The 21,374-nt window shown below is 34.6% G+C and overlaps 1 protein-coding gene across 2 annotated transcripts in view; it reads left to right on the top strand.

The window, feature by feature from the left end:
• The window catches only part of CCDC178 (coiled-coil domain containing 178), a 506,700-nt gene that overhangs the window by 351,282 nt on the left and 134,044 nt on the right, over positions 1-21,374 (top strand). The gene's annotated exons all lie outside the window — the stretch shown is intronic.

A 21,374-nucleotide genomic window follows, 5' to 3' on the forward strand; every position in this document is an offset into this window, starting at 1 on the left:
TATACTAATTTGATTTTGATTAATATGATGAGAAATGCCAATTTTTTATCTGCAGATTTAAATATATTATCATAGTCTTTATATTTCAATTCTAAGAGTGGGTGATTTCCCATGGTAGGCCTCTAAATTGTCCTTTTAGTATACAGGCTCCAAATTCTGGTAACTATTTTCTTATTAGATATGGAGATTAATTGGAAACTTGGAAAAACAGCTGACTTTCTCTAATTACTGAAAATCATTGAGAATTCTAAATATAGTTTATAAAATCTTCTGTAACGGTAAGCGGAAAGGTAAAGCACACAATATGCTACGAATCAAAAAGGAAGAAAAAGTTCCGTTACCAAGAGTGTTATAATACAGCCACTTCCTCTATATTCTCCAGATACTTAGTAACAAGAAAAAATATTTTCCTTAAATATTTGTTTTCCTCCGGGATTCAAATTTCAGAAAATACAGTCATTATTTTTTAACAATTAACCTAACCATGAAAACCAAATTGATCCTTTCTTCTACTGGTATCACCCATATTGTTGCATTACAAATCAGTAGTTTAGAATAGCAGTGCTATGCTTATGGCTATTATGGAATGTTGGGAAGGCAAAAGGTGGGATTTGAATGCCAGTTCTACTAGCTCCATGAGCTTAGCAAGTTGCCTTTTCCAACCTCAGTTTTCTCATCTATAAAATAAGATTTACCTCACAGGGTACTTGGTAAGCAATAAAAAAGAGCCATTCATAATAAGTTACTTTAAAATTTAAGGGATGCTATACAACTGTAAGTAATTATTACATTAATCTGGCATCCTCCCTATGTACTTCCCTATTTCCCATCCATCTACTCTCATGAGAGTTAAAGCTTCTGAATACATTGGGAAAAAGAATGCATTTTTCTCTTAAAATCTTGAAATGATAGCAAGATGAAGATACATCAAGGTACACGTGTTTGGGAGGCTAAGGTGGGAAGATCACCTGAAGTCAGGAGTTTGAGACCAGCCTGGCCAACATGGTGAAACCCTGCCTCCACTAAAAATACGAAAATTAGCCGAATATGGTAGCATGCCCCTGAAGTCCTAGCTACTTAGGAGGCTGAGGCAAGAGAACGACTTGAGCCCAGGATGCGGACATGACAGTGAGCCAAGAATGCACCCCTGCACTCCAGCACGGGCAACAGAGTGAGACTCTGTCTCAAAAAAAAAAAAAAAAAGAATGAAATAAGTGTGTTTGGGAAAGAATTGATAATACAACTATCTGCCAAAATCTTAGTGTCCTCAAACCATTTTGCAGGACTCAAAGAAAGGGCATGTATGTATCTATGAAGAATTTGTCCAATCACTTCACGCATTTGTTATTTGAGGTTAAGTATGTTCTATTTGTTGTTCATAATTGAGAAGGAGAAAATAATCATTGGCTATACTGTATTTCCTTTTCTAATTGGGGGGAACAAAAATAAATTATATGTGCAGGTATCTGCAGTTATCAGTTTATAAAGAATTACTTGGTGGCAAATGACAAATACATTCGATACATGCATAAATAGTGGAGACGCCATGCTTTTTAAGAGAAAGCCCTAACATCACATTTTCATAATAAGAGCAAAATTATCTTGATCTCATCTTGGAATTAAAGCAAATCTTGATGCAAGATACAAGGACTGAGACTATAGTAGGAACAGACAGTGGAGATTGCTAGGAGATTGGGTTTATGTTTGTGATTCCTCAAACGAATCACTTTTAGCACACCTGTTTCAGGGAAACTTTCAAGATTTATTTGTACTTCCAATCATTTTTCATTTTCATCCTTCAGCGATGGAGGTCATTAAGTGCAGGCTGCCCTTGTCAGTGTCATGTAGGATCAATTTGCTGCAATGGACAGAGAGGCCTTATTGATGCTGTTAAATCTGTCAGTGAGAAATCGTATGTCATTAGCATCTAATGCACTGCTTACAGGATGGAATTTGGCCATCAAAAATGAGAAAACTCTTTAATATTTTATTTCATTTCCTTGATACTGCAGCATTTCCCATGTACGCAGGTTTTAGTTCTTTGGCCAGTTTAGTTTGGGTACACAAAAGCACTATTCAGTCTCTGATTCCCTTGTTGAATTCCCTTGTCAGATAAAATGGATCTCACTTTTATGAATTTTGTGCATCTTTTTCCTGTTTTAGACTAATTTCATTGCTTCTGAACATGAATTCCTTTCGGCATGGTAAATAATTATATTTTAATTATTGTGCTTCTTAGGGACTATTATTCTCTCTATACAAATTATACATTTTCATACTTCTTTGTATTCTTATGCCAAGAGTAATAAAGAAAACCTAATGAAAGAGTGAAACAAATTGAAAATAATGTCCCCTTACTTGACACAATCTTATATACACATGTCTCAAATGTTAGAATGCTATAGTATTTCTCTTAGTGTTAATATTATGTCTGCTTTATTTGCTTGTGTTATCTTTGATACTTTCCTGTGCTTTTAAAACTTGTAGCGATGCATATACTTGCCTTTAAAAATCAGAAAGAGGCAAAAGCAATTATGCAAAATTCTTATTTGCCCTGTTCATGGGTAACGATAGAAAATAATCCAATCTAAGACTTCTCAGATGTCAAAATTAAAACTAACACTAGAAATACATGAAGGAAAATCTCTGAAAAACAGATTATACTTCCGTGTGGCTATGGACATTTTTGTTAGAAGCTTTCAAATATTTTTATAAAAATATGTCATTTTAAATATTTTATCTTAAAAGTAAAAAATCCATGGGTATTTTGATGAAGTCACCATGTATTTGTTTTAAGTGCCACCCCAGATTCTTTGTGCCTGCACAGAAAGGTAAGTTAAGCAAGCACACAGATATTGAAGTGATCTGTTGGTTGAAAACAAGATGGCTTCCAAAATGTGTTAAAATATATTTTTAAAATTATATAATTAGCCATTTGTAAAGCTTTACCCTTCCTTACTACAAATCCCACTGCTTTCAAACTAAGGGAATGAAAATTATTACAGAGTCAGCCAACACTTAACAAATACTTATGTGGACAAATTATTTGTGCTATATTGTTTGCAAATATTATCTTTTAGTGTCTCTCAATAATCCTGGGGAATTTGCTATTATTATTATCATCTCTCCCAATGTAAGACATAGAACTAAGATTGAGTGTCACACAAGATTGCTCAAGTAGAGGGAGACACTGGGATGGGAATCAAATTCAGGTTTTTCTTATATCTAATCTATTTCAGAATTATAATACTACCTCTTTACTATAACATTAATTAAACAGTCCTATACATGGCTAATCAGGTTATGTAAAGCTTGGAAAAAACATGTAAATTATATATGATATCTCTAGCGCTCAACTGAAATAGATTATTTGATTCAGTAGTTGTTTTTGTAATTTTATTTCATTGGAGCCACTTTTTCAGTAATTTTCTGGGGAAAGGGCTGCCTGTTTATTTGGAGGAGATTTAATTTTCATAGGTATTATAGGTAGGTTTCATAATTCTAAATTGTAAAACTTTTGAACTAGAAGTGCCTTTAGAAATATTGCCCTCCTCTTTAAAAAATAATTTTACTGAGGAAGAATCTTGGGAAGGCCAGAGTGGCTTAGTGATTTACCACATACACAATTGAGTAGAAGAAATGTTGTCCTAGAACTTAGTTTTCTTTACTCATGTTCGAATGTTCTTTCCAATAAACTGCAGATGAGCATATGCTGTGATTTTTGAGGGAGGTTTGACTGGACCAATAGCTGAGATGTAAGCATCTCTTTTAAATGATTTGGGCCTGTGAAGGAATCACAGAGACAAGAATTAGAGGCCTACTCTGCAGCAGAGTGTGTTGGCCTGTAGGGAATACTTCTGATCCTCATAGAACACTTGTAATTCATTCATTCAGTTATTCAAAATATATTATTAATCACCAATTGTTCTATATACCAGCAATGAACAATTGGAATTTGAAATTTAAAACACAATGCCATTTATATTAACACACACACAAATAAAGTGAATTTAACAAAATATGTATAAGATCTATATGAGGAAGAGCACAAAATGAATGAAAGAAATAAATAAGAATATCTAAATGGATGGAGAGATATTCCATGTTCATGGATAGGAAGACTCAATATTGTTAAGACATCCATTATTTCCAACTTGATATATAGAGTCAATACAATCCCAATAAAAATCCCAACATATTTTGTGAATATCAATCAAATGATTCTAAATTTTATATGAAACATAAAAAGACACAAAATAACCAGCAAAATATTGAAGAATAAAGTCAGAGGGTTAACACTACCCAACTTCAAGATTTACTATAAAGCTGACAAAGATACTATAGAAGACATAGAAATGTGCCACTTTATCTCTGCTTCCATGCTAAAGGTTGTGATCTCGAGTCCAGGAGATTCTTTCCTAGACTATAATGTAGAATCAGAGCTCTCCAGCATCCTTTCTTCACCCCACCAAGAGAAGAATTGTGTATTTTTGCTATTTAATCTACCTTGCCTGGGTCTCATTGGACAACATTTCTATATTAAATTCTCAAAAAATTGTATCATCTATAGATTATATAAGTTTTCTCATCAACTTTCAACCACAGTTTTCTTTAATACTCACTTTGTATCGATGTGCTTAGGAGTTAATATCAGTTCTAGCAATAAACGATTATTTTCCTAGAGAAATGTGAAAGCTGTTTGATTCTCATTTTTATAAGTATTTAGTATTGCTTGTTGTCCTGCACACCATATAACTATGCTTTGATAGTGAATTCTGTCTGCTTGTTTAATGTAGATAGAAATTCACTTCTTTCATAGCAAAACCATAAAATAATAATTTTCCCTGTAACAGCTATTTGAAGACCCTGTCAGTGTCTCTGCTTCCGTTTATTAGAACACAGGCATGTGGACATGCAAACACACATACACGCACACACACACACACACACACACAAATGGCTTTGGCCCCTGTTTCTTAGAAAACACACACACACATACACACACACACTTGTTCTAAAGGCATTATCACACTTTATAGACTGATAAGTTTGCATTAAATGTATACTGTCCCATTTCTCTGAAGAGTTTTCCTCACGAGACCTGTGAAGAGCTTTGGTGATGCCCGAGACAGGAGTACACAGCTGATAGACTATTGTTTTATCTCAGTGAATCTCACTTTTGTTGTCCAGACTCCATGAGGAAAATACCAAGACTGGGGGTTTATTGCTGGCCAATACTTTAAAGAAGTAAACTTGGCTTAAATCAAACCAATTATTCAGTCCAATACCAGTTTTGAGTGTATTTTCAATTTACGTATCTTTCATGCAAATTTGAGATTTTATTCTGGTACAGTTGCATAGAAATGAACATTTTGTTTTTAATATTAGCCACACTTTAAGAGTGATTTATTGAGTGTGATGATGGACTCTAGTATATCAAAAATATTTAAGATAAAATTTTCGTGTGTGTGTGTGTGTGTGTTTGTGTGTGTCAACCAATGGCTATTTTGTTTCCAAAGGAATATCTGGATACCCTGCAGTGTCTGGAGACATTTTTGGTTGCCTCTGGCATCTAGAAGGCAGAAGCCAAGAATAAGGATGTTGCTAATCATCCCACAATGCACAGGACAGTCCCTCTCCCCTTCACACACACCAAAATTCTCTAGCCCAAATGTCAATAGAACTGAGGTTAATAAACCTTGATATACAGAGAGAGAGATGATTTACATGTCATATACATGTAATGTGCATGCATATGTGTATATACATATATATATAACATGAAACACTGTGTACTATATCCCCTTCTTAAAGATTTAAACTGCATTTGTATATTTAAAATTCTGAGAAATTCAATATTAAGAAATCTGTTAAAAACCTGAATTTTCTATTGTCCCTGGAATTCTCTCTTCTCAGGAAAACTATTTACTACTGATTGACTTGGTGTTTAGTAGATTAAACCTTGGAAAATGTTATTCTCTCTCTATATATATATATATGTGTGTGTGTGTGCGTATGTGTATTTTTATATATATATACACATATATGTGTCTATATACATATATAAAAAACATAAGAGAATAAGAGGCAACTATGTCACAAACTCTACTTTCATGATATTCTGCTGATATATAGCTTTAATAAAAAATAAGTATTATTCATATTACCTATAAAGCTAGAGAATAATTTGGAATATTTTCAAATAAATATGTTCTTTGGGAATCCACACATATCCAGAATGCTGACTTTCTTTGATCCCATAGTAGAGCAATAAAATGAAATAGTATTGTTTTTATCACTTAAAACCTATATTTAAAAAATTACAATAAAACAAGTGAAATATTTTTGCATGCACCTTTTATGATAGGTATATTTTCTAATTATCTAATACATGACTTATAACTGCAACTGATTTTAAATTCTGTGGGATTATCTGTTAATGATTTTTTCATTTTGAGCTGTGCATATGCATCTCAATGACATAAACATTTGGAAAAACTCATTTTTAATCATCTTTTCACAGATCTACAGAGCTATATCTTATAATCATTTATTAAAATAAGTATTAATATGGAAAATGTATATTTATATGCTAAATATTTTCTTTAGTCATTTCTTTTTTCTTCAAAATTTAACCGTCATTTAAGGTGAGATGGAAAACCTATGGACAGCTTATTTAATCCCATGAACCTCTGATAATAAGGAATATGAATATCTCCCTAGCAGGATGGTTGTATAAAACAATATACTAGTAATTACTATTTATGAAGCACTAATATGTGCTAGGCACTTTGTTAGCTTTTATATGTAATCTTATTTCATTCTCTGAACAACTCTATGAAGCATAAAAATACGTTTTATTTTTTATTTATTTATTTATTTTTTTGAGACGGAGTCTCACTCTGTCGCCCAGGCTAGAGTACAGTGGCGTTATCTCGGCTCACTGCAAGCTCCGCCTCCAGGGTTCACGCCATTCTCCTGCCTCAGCCTCCCCAGTAGCTGGGACTACAGGCGCCGGCCACCATGCCCGGCTAATTTTTTGTATTTTTAGTAGAGACGGGGTTTCACAGTGTTAGCCAGGATGGTCTCCATCTCCTGACCTCGTGATCCGCCCACCTCGGCCTCCCAAAGTGCTGAGATTACAGGCATGAGCCACCGCGCCCGACCCCAAAAATACGTTTTAAATATAAAGCACCTAGAACAGTTTTTTACAAACTATATTTTGCATATAGAAGATATGGCTACTAATATTTCTATTATTTAGATAAATATGTGTCCCTCATTTCTTGTATCAAATTGTATGTTATTATATGATTATAACATGATCCTCTACTCTATAATAGGTATTAAACAGTGTATGCAACCTGAGAATATGGGATGAATTATGGGTAGAGAGGACAGAAGTGTAAGTAGTAGAGACGTTATGATAATCCACTAGAAAAACATGCAGAGGCCCTAAGGAATGAAGGCATAGCACCATGACAAGAAATCTAATGCCCAGGTAAAACTGACAGAGGATGATACGGTAGAAAATCATGTATGTATACATGTATAAGACCAGGCATGAGGGATAGACTTAGCAGTGACACATGAATTGGAGAAATTAATCCAAATCTTTTTTTTTTTTTTGAGATGGGGCCTCGAACTGTTGCCCAGGCTGGAGTGCAGTGGTGCAATCTTGGCTCACTGCAACCTCCTCCTCGGGTTCAAGCAATTCTCCTGCCTCAGCCTCCCAAGTAGCTGGGATTACAGGTGCCCACCACCACACCCAGCTCATTTTTTGTATTTTTAATAGAGATGGGGTTTCAGTATGTTGGCCATGCTGGTCTTGAACTCCTGACCTCGTGATCTGCCTGCCTCGGCCTCCCAAAGTGCTGGGATTACAGGTGTGAGCCGCTGTGCTTGGCCGTTAATCTGAATCTTATACCACCAAACACCAATTAGAACACATATATAAATGAAAAGATCTCATTTGCCATAGCTACAACAGCCAAAAATTTCCCAGAAATACCTAATATGAAATATGTCATTGTAATCTTCATAAAGGAACCTGTAAAATTTTACAGATGGAAAAGATGATAAAACAGCACATGCCATAGCAATACCCAACATTTTAATTTGGTTAATCTGGCATCTTCATGTTATAGTTTTAAAGCAATTCCAAACAAATTAAAAGAATATTTTTTGGATGCTGATAAAACCATTCTGTACTAGAACATAAAAACAGATTAAAAGATTATGGAGAAAATGAGGGAATATTTGTTCTAACTTGTCCTGAAACAAACAATAAAGCTACAAGAAGTGTAACGTTGTAACAATGACAAAAAGTTCAATACATCACAAGGACTGGCTAGAAAAAGAAGTCCCAATATGCCAAGCAATTTATTGTATAAAAATGTGAAAATGCAAAGAAATGCAGCATAGTCTTTTCAACAAAATGGTGCAAGGTTTACTGTATGTTTTGGGAAATTGCAAATAAATCCTACCTTGAACCATGCCAAAAACCACAAATGCATTAGAGTGTTAAATATAAACACAAAATGTAGTTGAATAGGTATCTGATCTTGAAATGAGAAGAATTTTTATCAACATTATGAATAAGAAGAAATCTTTTAAAATGAAAATTTATAAATTTGCTGACATGAAAATTAAACGTCTTTGAGTTTTAAACTATGGGAAAATATTTCAACATCTGTGTCAAACATGGACTTAATATTTTTACCACATGGAGTGCTACTCTCTCTCACTTAAAAGATAACTTCTCTAGTAGAATCATGAAAAAAGTATTTAAATAAGTATTGCCTGGTATGTCTTGTCTTTGTTTAATATTTTAAAAAATACAAAGCAAGTTGATAAATAAAAGGGAGAGAAGTATCCTCAATAGTAAAAAACAAAAAAGGAAAACAACAGGATAGCATTTGCACCCATCAGAATAGCATAATATTTTACAATGATAATATCTAGTTTTTGGAGGAAGCACTGAAATTGACACTTTCACCAATGGTGATATTGTACTTTGAAATGCTCCCTATGAAGAACAAATTGACAACATATAGCAAGAGCTTTAATATATTCATACCCTTTTTCTCTAAGGAACATTACCAAAATATGCACAAATGGTGTTTTCAACAAGGATTTGATTATAAAATGGGCAGAACAGTGTAGCATGGAGCCAGACTGCCTGGGTTTGAATCCTGCCCTTTTGCTTCCTAGCTATGATTTTGAGCAAGTCATTTACCTCTTGGAGCCTGTGGTTCCTGATCTGTAAAATGAGAATAACAGCAGAATCTACTTGATACAGTTTTTCTGACAACTAATTTAATACATGTAAAGATTTCTAACAGCCTTTGATACATAGTAAGTTCTACATATATTTCAGTTACATTTGTTGTTGTTATTAAATGAGATTATGTAGCATACTTCACAGATTGTTTAGTATGTATGAAGAGAGAATAAGAATCAAAACAGGTATTATTATCATTATTTTTATACCATTATGAAATAACCTCAACCGTGGCAATGGAATCCTTATAGGAATGACTTTTATTACCTTGTATTAAGAAAGATTATATGAAATCAGAACACACTGTGAAATCATCACTTTCTGTTAACCAAGAGTGAATTAAAACAATAGATATCAAGTAACTTAGATGTGATTATTTTTATTTTATTTTTTAGAATACGTATTTTATTTTATTTTATTTATATATATTTTTTTATTATACTTTAAGTTATAGGGTACATGTGCACAACGTGCAGGTTTGTTACATATGTATACATGTGCCATGTTGGTGTGCTGCACCCATTAACTCGTCATTTTCAAAGGATTCTTACATCATGAGAGGCTCTAGTAACATAGTGAGCCAAACAATCATTTCAATTATACTAAACTAAGTGGAATTTTGTCTGTATCCAAATTTCCAGAGAATATATTTTGCATGCTGTGCTCTAATTATTCATATTCTTCTTTTTGATATGGAGGTCTCACTGTCACCCAGATTGGAGTGCAGTGACATGATCTCAGCTCACTGCAACCTCTGCCTCCTGGGCTCAGGTGATCCTCCCACCTCAGCCCCCTGAGTAGCTGGGACCACAGGTGAATGCCACCATGCCTGGCTAATTTTTTATACTTTTGGTAGAGATGGAGTTTCACTATGTTGCCCAGGCTGGTCTCGAACTTCTGAGCTCAAGCGATCTGCCTGCCTCGGCCTCCCAAAGTGCTGGGATTACAGAAGTGAGCCACCATGCCAGACCTAATTATTTGTATTCTGTGTATACCTGTGTACACCTGATTCTATTAAAAGAAATTAATTGATTTTGGGAGGTTCCTCAACTAATTCACTAGACACTAATTCACAAGTTAAATTTTTTCCTGCTTTCTTGAAATGGACCTTGAGTAAAGCAATTTACTTGTACAGTCTGACCCTTTAAGAGTTTGTTAATAAGTGACTATGGAAAAATATTGTGGACAGATAGACATTAAAAATAGTTTCCTTTTGTCAGTTGAAGAGTAATTCTCACTGATTTCCTATCAAAATAATCCTGAAAATGACAAATGTTCCTTTTTAAAACCTTGTACTTTTCCATTTTAGTAAATCACTGATTAACAAATAAAACAACACATACACACAGGCAATACATTATCTGAGAAAAAGAAAAGTAACAATGCAGTGGCTATAGTGTTTAGAATTTTGTGAGGCTGTGTCAGATATAAAATCCTTTTCTAGTTATTTCCCTTGGTACAGGGTATCAGAATTGTATGGTCTTTCAAGAAAAAAATATTTTAAAGAAAGATATATGCACTGTACTCATAGGTTATTGAGAAAAGTATATAAAACAAAGCTGCTATCTGCATGATGTATATAGAAAAAGAGCAAAAATGTTATCTGTAAAAGCAGAAAAGAATATGGCTTGCTTGACTTTTTGAATCAAGCAAGCTACAGCAATCTTTTGATTCTAATATGAAACTATAGTAAGGATCATTGCACTAATGCATGAGGATTTGTGATAATGTTGCAGAAATTTTACTGTCAAAACTGAACTGCAGTGTAATGACTTTTGTTATCATGGTTTCTAATAACTATTCAGCATGAATTGACCCTACATATGTTTTGCTGCAATAATGTGTCACTAACTCAGAAAGCTAAAAAGAAAATAAAAAACAGTCAACATAATGCTGTGTATGACTTCATGATAACCTTTACTATTAATATTGTTAGAACAATTATATTAATAATAGTCACTATGCAAGCTGTGGGATCACATGTCAATAAAACCTCAGACACATTGTGACAGTTCTGGCTAAAGAAACCTATAGAGTACTTTACAATAAAATATGTCCTCCTCTGTTGAGCCTGGGCACTAGTTACTGACTGTGCTCTTACTACTTCCATATCTGATTGTTACCTCTATTGTAGGCAGTCTTGGACAAGTTTCCCTACTTCCTATAATGTGTTTCTTTTTCCTTTTATGGGCTATCTCTTTAGTTTTTTACTTTCTATATTTTTGCATCTCCTTATTGTACCTCCTTATCGCAGTATATTTTTATTTTAACATCTCTTCACTGCCATAAATAAGAGAAAGTAGAATGTTTACTTTTCTGTGTGGCAGTCACCATGCTAGACATTTACAACCAGTGTAAATCATTGAGTTGCACCAACCGTATCATAAATGTTGACCAATTACAGAGATCATTATCATTTTTATTCTATTATTATTTAATTCATAAAAACACAATGAAACAACTGAGAATATTCCCATTTTTCCTTAGAAAACAAAACTACTGTATTAGTTTGCTAGGGCTGCCCTAACAAAGTACCACAGACTGAGTGGTTTAAACAACAGAAATTTATTGTCTCAGAGTTTGGGAGACCAGAATATGAGATGAAGGTGTCAACAGGGCTGATTCTTTCTGATGGCCTGGTGGGATGGATCTGTTCCCAGCCTCACATTGCTTGTAGGGGGGCATCTTTTTCCTGTGTCAATACAATGTCTTCCCTTTGTATGCATCTGTCCAGATCTCCTCTTCTTTTCTTTTTTAACTTTTATTTTAGGTTCAGGGTTACATGTGCAGGTTTGTTACATAGGTAAACTCGTGTCATGGGGGTTTGGTGTACAGATTATTTTGTCACACAGGTACTAAACATAGTACCTATTTTCTGTTCCTCTCCCTACTCCCACCCTCCACCCTCAAATAGGCTCCAGTGTCTGTTGTTCCCTTCCTTGTGTCCATGAGTTCTCATCATTTAGCTGCCACTTATAAGTGAGAGCATGTGAGATTTGGTTTTCTGTTCCTACATTAGTTGTTAAGGATACCAGCCTCCAGCTCCATCCACATTCCCACAAAAGACATGATCTCATTCTTTTTATGGCTGCATAGTATGCCATGGTGTAGATGCACCACGTTTTCTTTATCCAATCTGTCCTTGATGGGCATTTGTGTTGATTCTATGTCTTTGCTATTGTGAAGAGTGCTGCAATGAGCATTCACTTACATATGTCTTTATGGTAGAATGATTTCTATTCCTCTGGGTACATACCAAGTAATGGAATTGCTGAGTGAAATGGTAGCTCTGTTTTTACCTCTTTGAGGAATTGCCACACTGCTTTCCACAATAGTTGAACTAACTTACATTCCCACCGAGTGTATGAGTGTTCCATTTGCTCCACAATCTCACGAGCATCTGTTATATTTTGACCTTTTAATAATAGCCATTCTGACTGGTGTGAGATGGTATCTCATTGTAGTTTTGATTTGCATTTCTCTGATGATCAGTGATATTGAGCTTTTTTAAATATACTTGTTGGTCGCATGTATGTCTTCTTTTGAAAAATGTCTGTTGATGTCCTTTGCCCACTTTTTAATGGGGTTGTTTGTTTTGGGCTTGTAAATTTGTTTAAGTTCCTTATAGACACTGGATATTAAACTTTGTCAGATGTGCAGTTTGCAAAAATTTTCTCCCATATTGTAAATTGTCTGTTTACTCTGTTGATAGTTTTCTTTTGCTGTGCATAAGCTGTTTGGTTTAATTAGATCCCATTTGCCAACTTTTTGTTTTGTTATGATTGTTTTTGGTGTCTTCAACATGAAATTTTTGCTGGTTCCTATCTCCAGAATGGTATTGCCTACGTTATCTTCCAGGGTTTTTATAGGTTTGGATTGTGCATTTAAGTCTTTAATTCATCTTGAGTCCATTTTTGTGTATGGTGTAAGGAAGGGGTCCAGTTTCAAACTTCTGCATATTTCTAGCCAGTTATCTCAGCACCATTTATTGAATAGGGGGTCCCTTCTGCATTGCATGTTTTGGTCAGCTTTTTTGAAGATCAGATGATTGTTTATATGCAGCCTTATTTCTGGTCTCTCTGTTCCATTCTATTGGTCTGTGTGTCTGTTTTTGTACCAGTACCATTCTGTTTTGGTTAGTGTAGCCCTATAATATAGTTTGAAGTCCAGTAATGTGATGCCTCCACCTTTGTTCTTTTTGCATGGGATTGCCTTGGCTATTCAGGCTTTTTTGTTTCATATTAATTTTAAAATAGTTTTTCCTAGTTCTGTGAAGAATGATATTGGTAGTTTGATAGGAATAGCATTGAATCTGTAAACTGCTTTGGGCAGTATGACTATTTTAATGATATTGATTCTTTCTCTCCATGAGCATGTAATGTTTTCCAATTTGTTTTTGTCATCTCTGATTTCTTTGAGCAGTGTTCTATAATCATTGTAGAGATATTTCACCTCCATGGTTACCTGCATTCCTAGGCATTTTATTCCTTTTGTGGCAATTGTGAATGGGATTGTGTTCATGATTTGGCTCTCAGCATGGCTATTGTTGGTGTATAAGAATTCCACTGATTTTTGTACATTTATTTTTAATCCTGAAACGTTGTTGAAGTTGTTTATCAGCTGAGGAAGCTTTGGGCCAAGACTACAGGGCTTCCTAAATATAGAATTATGTCATCTGCAAACAGGGATAGTTTGACTTCCTCCCTTCCTGGTTTGATGCCCTTTATTTATTTCTCTTGCCTGATTGCCCTGGCCAGGACTTCCAAAACTATGTTGAATAGAAGTGGCAGGAGAGGGCACTCTTGTCTTGTGCTGGTTTTCAGTGGGAATGGTTCCAGCTTTTCCCATTCAGTGTGATGTTGGCTATGGGTTTGTCATTGATGGCTCTTATTATTTTGAGTTGTGTGCCTTCAATACCTAGTTTATTGGGAGTTTTTAATATGAAGCAATGTTGAATTTTATTGAAAGCCTTTACTGCATCTATTGAGGTAATCATGTGGTGTTTGTCTTTAGTTCTGTTGGCATGAGTCACATTTACTAATTTGTGTATGTTGAACCAACCTTGCATCCCGAGGATGAAGCCTACTTCATCGTGGTAGATTAGCCTTTTGATGTGCTGCTGGATTTGGTTTGCAAGTGTTTTGTTAAGGAGTTTTGCATCAGTGTTCATCAATGCTATTGCCCTGAAGTTTTCTTTTTGTTGTTGTTGTGTGTCTGCCAGGTTAGTTTCAGTAGGTATGATACCAGCTCTTCCTTGTACACCTGGTGGAATTTGGCTGTGAATTCATCTGGTCCTGGGCTGGTTTTGATTGGTAGGCTATTTATTACTGATTCAGTTTTGGAACTTGTTATTGATCTGCTCAGAGAATCAGTTTCTTGCTCATTCAGTCTTGGGAGTGTGTATGTGTCCAGGAATTTATCCATCTCTCCTAGGTTTTCTAGTTTGTGTGCACAGAGGTATTTGTAGTAGTTTCTGATGGTTATTTTTATTTCTGTGGAGCTAGTGGTAATATCCTCTTTGTCATTTCTAATTGTGTTTATTTGGATCTTCTCTCTTTTCTTCTTTATTAGTCTAGCTAATGGCCTATATATATTATTATTTTTTTCAAAAAACTCACTCCTAGGCCAACTGATAAAGATATCAGTCATATTGGATTAGGGAACATTATAATCACCTCATTTTTAGCTCAGCTACCTCTGTAAAGATCCTGTCTTTAAATAGGGTCATGTTACAGGCTACTTGGGTTAGGACTTCAACATATGCAACTGGGATAAAAGGGAATACTATTTAGCCTATAACAGGTATTTTGTTGTAATTTTAGGCTACTCTACTTGTAAGTGGGAACCAGAGCTAGCATTCAAACCCAGGCCCCTGGGACTTATTCTCCTTCTCTTTTATTATTTTTCTTTACTATGCCAACTCATTATCCATATACAGGGTATAACTGTCTCTCCTTAAATGCAAAAGTATTTCAATTATAAATTTTTTATAATACCTGTGATATTGGGCATGAATATGATTAAGCAATGCTTAGTAATAAAATACTTTTTGAGACAGAGTTTATGGTGTTACATAGGAAATGGTAGATCATTTACGTTTCTAATCAATGGTGAAAGTTCAGGCAGATAAATACCTCTCCCACTAGAAGAACTTTAAAATCCACTCCCATTGTCTCAGACAACAGAACATGTGTTTGCCAGAAGATCTTGATCCTAAACAAATTGCTACAGACACAAAGATGAAGGGTGAGGGTATACATCCTATTAGCAGCTCCAAGCAGCTGCTAGCGTATAGCAGAGAATACAGAGTAAAGCAAAGCTTGCTGTGGAAATTTGATGAGATACTGAGATTGATATTCTGGAAAACATGGTAGCATGACAGGGTTAGATGCACTACCACCTCCTCCCCCTCACACACACCAAGAGCTGACTAGAGTAACCAAAGAGAAGTTTTGAAAGATTTAAGGAAAGAATATTATAGAGAATATTATAATAATCAATGCTGACAAATATGTCACACAAAGTGTGGAGTGCTGACAAATATATCACACAAAGAGGAGAAAGGCAACACATTTGGAAAAACAAATAAAGATACAGAGTGCTGATAATTAGAAACTCTCATTTCTGAAAGAGATCTGAAATGTGGCAGTAAGCAATGGGAGGAATTATGGTATCCCTTTCCTCAAATATCCTCCTGTATTGGAAGTATGTGGGCTGAAGTAAGGACTACCACATTGAATCCCCTTTCAAGTGTGAAGACTGATCTTCTTAAGAGCAGTGTCTGCTAATGTGAATGGGATCTTTCTTACCTAAGAATGCTAGGATTGGAGGTGTCATTCATGGATATCTGGGGAAGTCCATCTGAAGTCATTGTCAGGACTAAGCACCGCCAGCAGCACAGCATGCCTGTGTGTGAGCAAGGCATGGGGCCACCCATATGAAAAGCCAGGTGGTCTTAGGGCTTTTCTCTGATGATTCTTTACTACATTATAAATTTCAAGAATAAAGAAGTAATTCCATGAAGCATGCATTTAGAAGAAATACAGTGCCTACAAAGGGAACATAACTTCAGACTTAATCTCCACAATGGTTTATGACAGAAAACTGTAGAAAAATATCTACATAATTTTTTTTCAGATGAAGTTTTGCTTTTGTACCCCAGGGTGGAGTGTAGTGGTGCAATCTCAGCTCACTACAACCTCCACCTCCTGGGAGCAAGCGATTCTCCTGCCTCAGCCTCCTGAGTAGCTGGGATTATGGGCATACACCACCATGCCTGGCTAATTTTTGTATTTTTAGTAGAGACGGGGTTTCACCATGTTGGCCGGGCTAGTCTCGAACTCCTGACCTCAAGTGATCCGCCTGCCTCGGCCTCCCAAAGTGCTAGGATTACAGGCATGAGCCACACGGTGCCTGGCCAATAACTACATAATTTTAAAGGAAAACTTAAGGCAAGAATGTTGTATCTAGTCAAGTTATTGCTTATCTGATGGGAACAGAAAGGTATTTTTGGTTTTGCTTGTTTAAAAATTTTTATTTTTAATTTTTGAAGTTACATAGTAGGTATATATATTTATAGATACATGAAATGTTTTGATATGGAAATACAAAGCATAATAATCACATTGTAGAGAATTGAGTTTTCATACCCTCAAGCGTTTACCTTTGTGGTACAAACAATACAATTCTACTCCAGAAAGGTATTTTTGAATGAATAAACAACAAATATAGATTAATTAGCAAGCTTTAAAAATCCAGATGGCCAATAAACATAGGCAAAATGTTTCTACCTCTCTAAAAATCATATATATACAAATTAAATGGAGATACAAGTCTTCAATTCTCTTTTCAAAAGATCAGTAAGATTGATTATACACAGTGATAGTAGGTTATACACAGTGATACTAGGGGAGTGGAAGGAAAAAGAGGCATTCATAGAAGATGAGAACTCATCTGTCATCAAATCCATCAAAGTACCTGCATCTACTCCACAGTTAATGTCTTTCTACCTGTTTAAGATTGAAGTATGTCTGCTCCTAATATAGATGTCTTTTCATTTGTGCTCTGGATTCCATCCTCTTTCACCTTCTCACAGTCATCACTCATACAATTTTCCTATCCTTCCATATCTTAATTTCTGTCTCCACTGAATTATTTTCATCATTATATATTATACAAATATACTATAGTATCTGCCATCTCAAGAACTCACTTTTGAGTCCATGTTCTCTGGAACACTTTATGTTTTGTTACAAATTTTGGAATGAGTTGTCTATATTTGCAGTCTTCATCACTTTCCATTATCTTCTTTGAAGTACCATTTGTCAATTGCCTCCATGATGTCAAACCCCGTAGGGTGTATCTGGTCTCATCTTGCTCAATAGCTCAACCACATTTGATCACTGTTTCCCCTTCCTGAAGCACTCTCCCTTGGCCATGACACCATGACCTCCTATTTTCCTCCCACCTCACTGGACACTAGACAGAATATCTCTGGTGTCAGCAACTTTTACTCTGCTCAACTTCCAAATGTTGGAGTTCTCCAGGGCTCCATGGTGAAATCCCTTCACTTTTGTTTATCTACCTTCATCTCTTCAGGTGGATGCCTAAATGTGGATGAATAAAACATAATTTTAAGCAAAAGAAACCAAACACAGAAATTGATACTGTGCAATTTTTGGTCTATATAAACAGGTGCAATTAATCTATGATGTTGGAAGTCACGGGAGTCCCTTTACAAGGGAAGTCCTACCCTTGGTAGGAAGCAGTGATTGGAAGAGGGCATAAAGGAAGGTTGAGAATGATGTAATGTTTTCTTTCTTAATCTGTGTTCAGTTTGTGAATAATTCATTGTGCTATACACTTATGATGTGCATGCTTTAATATATATACACATTTTAAGTATATATTAAATTATATATATATAATCATAATTAAATTAAAATTTAAAATCACCCAGTAACTTACCCCTATATTCAGGATAAAACCCACATTTCTTGCCCTGGCCTCCCAGGCTGCATAATCCAGTCTCTTCCTCATTCAGATTACTCTCTCACTCACCTCAGTGTGCTCTAGTCTCCAGCTACTTTTTGATCCTTGACCACTAGCCTCATTCCCAACATAGGGACCTTGAATTTCCAGATGCTTTGAGCCGTATATATTCCCCAAAATTTTCATATATGGCTTCTTCTTAACCATTTAATCACTAGATTAAAAGTCCCTTCCTTAGAGCAGCCTTCCCAGAGCTGCTAAAGTTGTCCCTTAGCCACCCACTATCATGCCACCCTATGTATTTTCTTTGCTGTTAATACTCCGACATTTTATTTTATGTTTATTTGTTCATGGTTTATTTCTGCCATAAACGTATGCTCAATACAAGTGAGGAACTTATTATCTAATTCACAGCCATTATTCTAGCACCTAGAGAAGTGCCCAACAAATATTTTTGCAATTACTAGATGATCATTCTCAGTAGGTATCTAATAAAATGTTTATGCATACCCACTGAGACAGCATTTCTACATCTAGAAATTTATAGGAAAATAATCTGAAAGTCTGCAAAGATACATATATATATATATAATGATGCTGATTATAGTACTCTATAAAAAAGGAAAATGTCAGCTAATTCAATATACAGTAATACAGAATTGTCTGAGTATATGATAGAATTTGTATATAATGGAGTATTATGCAACCTTTTAAATGAATGATATAAAGAGCTATAGTACATAGTTAAGTGAAAATTAAAGTATTTTCACATCATATAATCATGTAATGTATGATTCCCCCTTTGTATTCTAATATTATTAGATTTTATTATAATCATTTCTATCCATCTATCAGTCTACCTGAAAAGCTACATTCCAAAAGTCAGCAATACTCAGGCTGCAAATGATTTTCATTCTCTTATTTCTCTATTTTATTTTTATTATATTTATGATATAAAAATGTAAAGCCATTTTATGTTACAAAAAAGAAAAAATTAATAAGGGCCCTGAAACAAGAAGTGAGCACTGAAAAATAGATTTTATGAGATTTTGAAAAAATGTTGGATACCCACAAGAAAAAAATCTAGAAAAATCCAAGTCAGACAGAATCCCAAATATCCTCAGCTCCCACTGTAAATACTTTATACTATAATTCATTTCCTTTGATTATTTAAAAAACGTATAGTTGGCCAGGTGCAGTGACTCATGCCTGTAATCCCAGCAGTTTGAGAGGCCAAGGTGGGTGGATCCCTTGAGGCCGGGAGTTTGAGACCAGCCTGGCCAACATAATGAAAGCACCTTTTAGAGGAACTGTTCTACCTTTATACAAGGAAAAAGTCAACCCTGCAGAACAATTTAAATCAATGTTGAAAGAAAGAATTGGCAAAACTCTGCAGTATCCCTTAAAATATATACTTATAAATTTAAAATTATTTTATTTTTCTATGGTGATGACACACAATACACAGATAATGAAGACACATTTTATTCTTCTTTCCGTTAAGGACATCTTAAGTCAATACACATCGAGTTTGAATCCTGGCTCTGATAAGACCTCGGCAAAGTCACCTAGTCAGCCTGTTTCCTCCACATATCTTTTCTCTTTTACTGAATAGAGGTACTGTGAAGATTATATGAGATGTTGTGTGTGATAGCCTAGCATAGTGGCTATTGCATATTATATATTTGTAAATATCTTTTGACCATAGGCTCAATAACCCTTCTTATTTTGTCAAGTTTTTCTTATGGGGACTCTCTTCAATTTATTTTATTCCTAAGAGATTTAAGAGGGTAATATCCTCTATATTTTCTCTAAATTATTTGTGTTTGATTGCTTTTAACCAGTTTTTAAAAGATAGCTTATATGCCTAATTTAAAAATTAATATAATCTAAATGCAGAACATCTGAAAAACACACAAAAAAACAAATTTTATCTCTGAATTCATTTAAAAGTATAGTATTAGTAACTAAAATTAGAAGGGAGTATCTTAATGATAATTAACTGAAACCAGGAAAAGACAAAGAGATTTTTTTCAAGTCCTTGCATATCATACTCTTTTTAAGAATTTCCTGTGGAGTATAGGCAGTATTCACAGTAGCATCACATTGTTGATTAATATTATAAGAAGAAAAATTTCTTCCAGGCATCTCTTTTGTGTATTTATATTATTCAACCTTTCAATTTTTATCTCCTCCTTATACCAACTAATATTTATAATTACCTAGAGAGTTGATGAGCATACTCTAAATTACTTACTACAAATTATCTAATAGCAGTTGACTGGATGATCCAAAGAATCAGTGCTTGGGAGTTACATCAAAATATTAGTGCAACTTTAAATTGAAATTTCAATTTCCCTTTGGTTGAACATTCAAGCATGTTGTGCATCCATCCACCTAAATATAATGTGGCTAAGGTCATATTTCCTCAAGTTTCTCAATGAAAATGTGACAAAGAGCAGATTCCAAGACCTCCTGAAAACAAGATGGATTTCACTATCATTTTTTCTTGTCTCTGTAACCTGTAATCCTATCACAGAACACAGTTTAATGGGTCTGGCATGATTTGCTATTCAGAAAACCGTGTTGGTATTTCATAGTACCCGTACTTTTCCAGGTTATGAAAATTTGATTGATTACTTCTGGTATCTTCCCAGATAACCAAATAATGACATCAGATTATTTAACCTCTTTAAAAATACATATATATTTTGCCTTTTCCAAATTATTTTCATTTAAAAAATACCTTTATAATAATATTTCAAAGACTTCTTGATTTTAATGCAGACAGCTAATTTTCCTATTCTTACAATTTTATATATAGACAGATCTTTCTTCTTTTCTGTTAAATTTCTACATGACCAATTCATTCCTTTATGCGTCCATCTTTCCATCATGACTAGCTCACTCTGATCAATGACTACTTGCTCCTAAAAGGCAGTGGTAAAGAACTCATTTAACTCCAGCCTGTTTGCTGCTCACTGTGTAAACCTCTCCATTCAATAATTCACTATAGTTAAACAAATATTGATGGAGCACATACTATTTTCTCTTTGTTGTATTTTAGCAGAGCTGTTTATTTTCTAATTCTTACCCTTAA

Source organism: Nomascus leucogenys, chromosome 4, assembly GCF_006542625.1.
Source record: "Nomascus leucogenys isolate Asia chromosome 4, Asia_NLE_v1, whole genome shotgun sequence".
Classification (NCBI taxonomy): Eukaryota; Metazoa; Chordata; class Mammalia; order Primates; family Hylobatidae; genus Nomascus; species Nomascus leucogenys.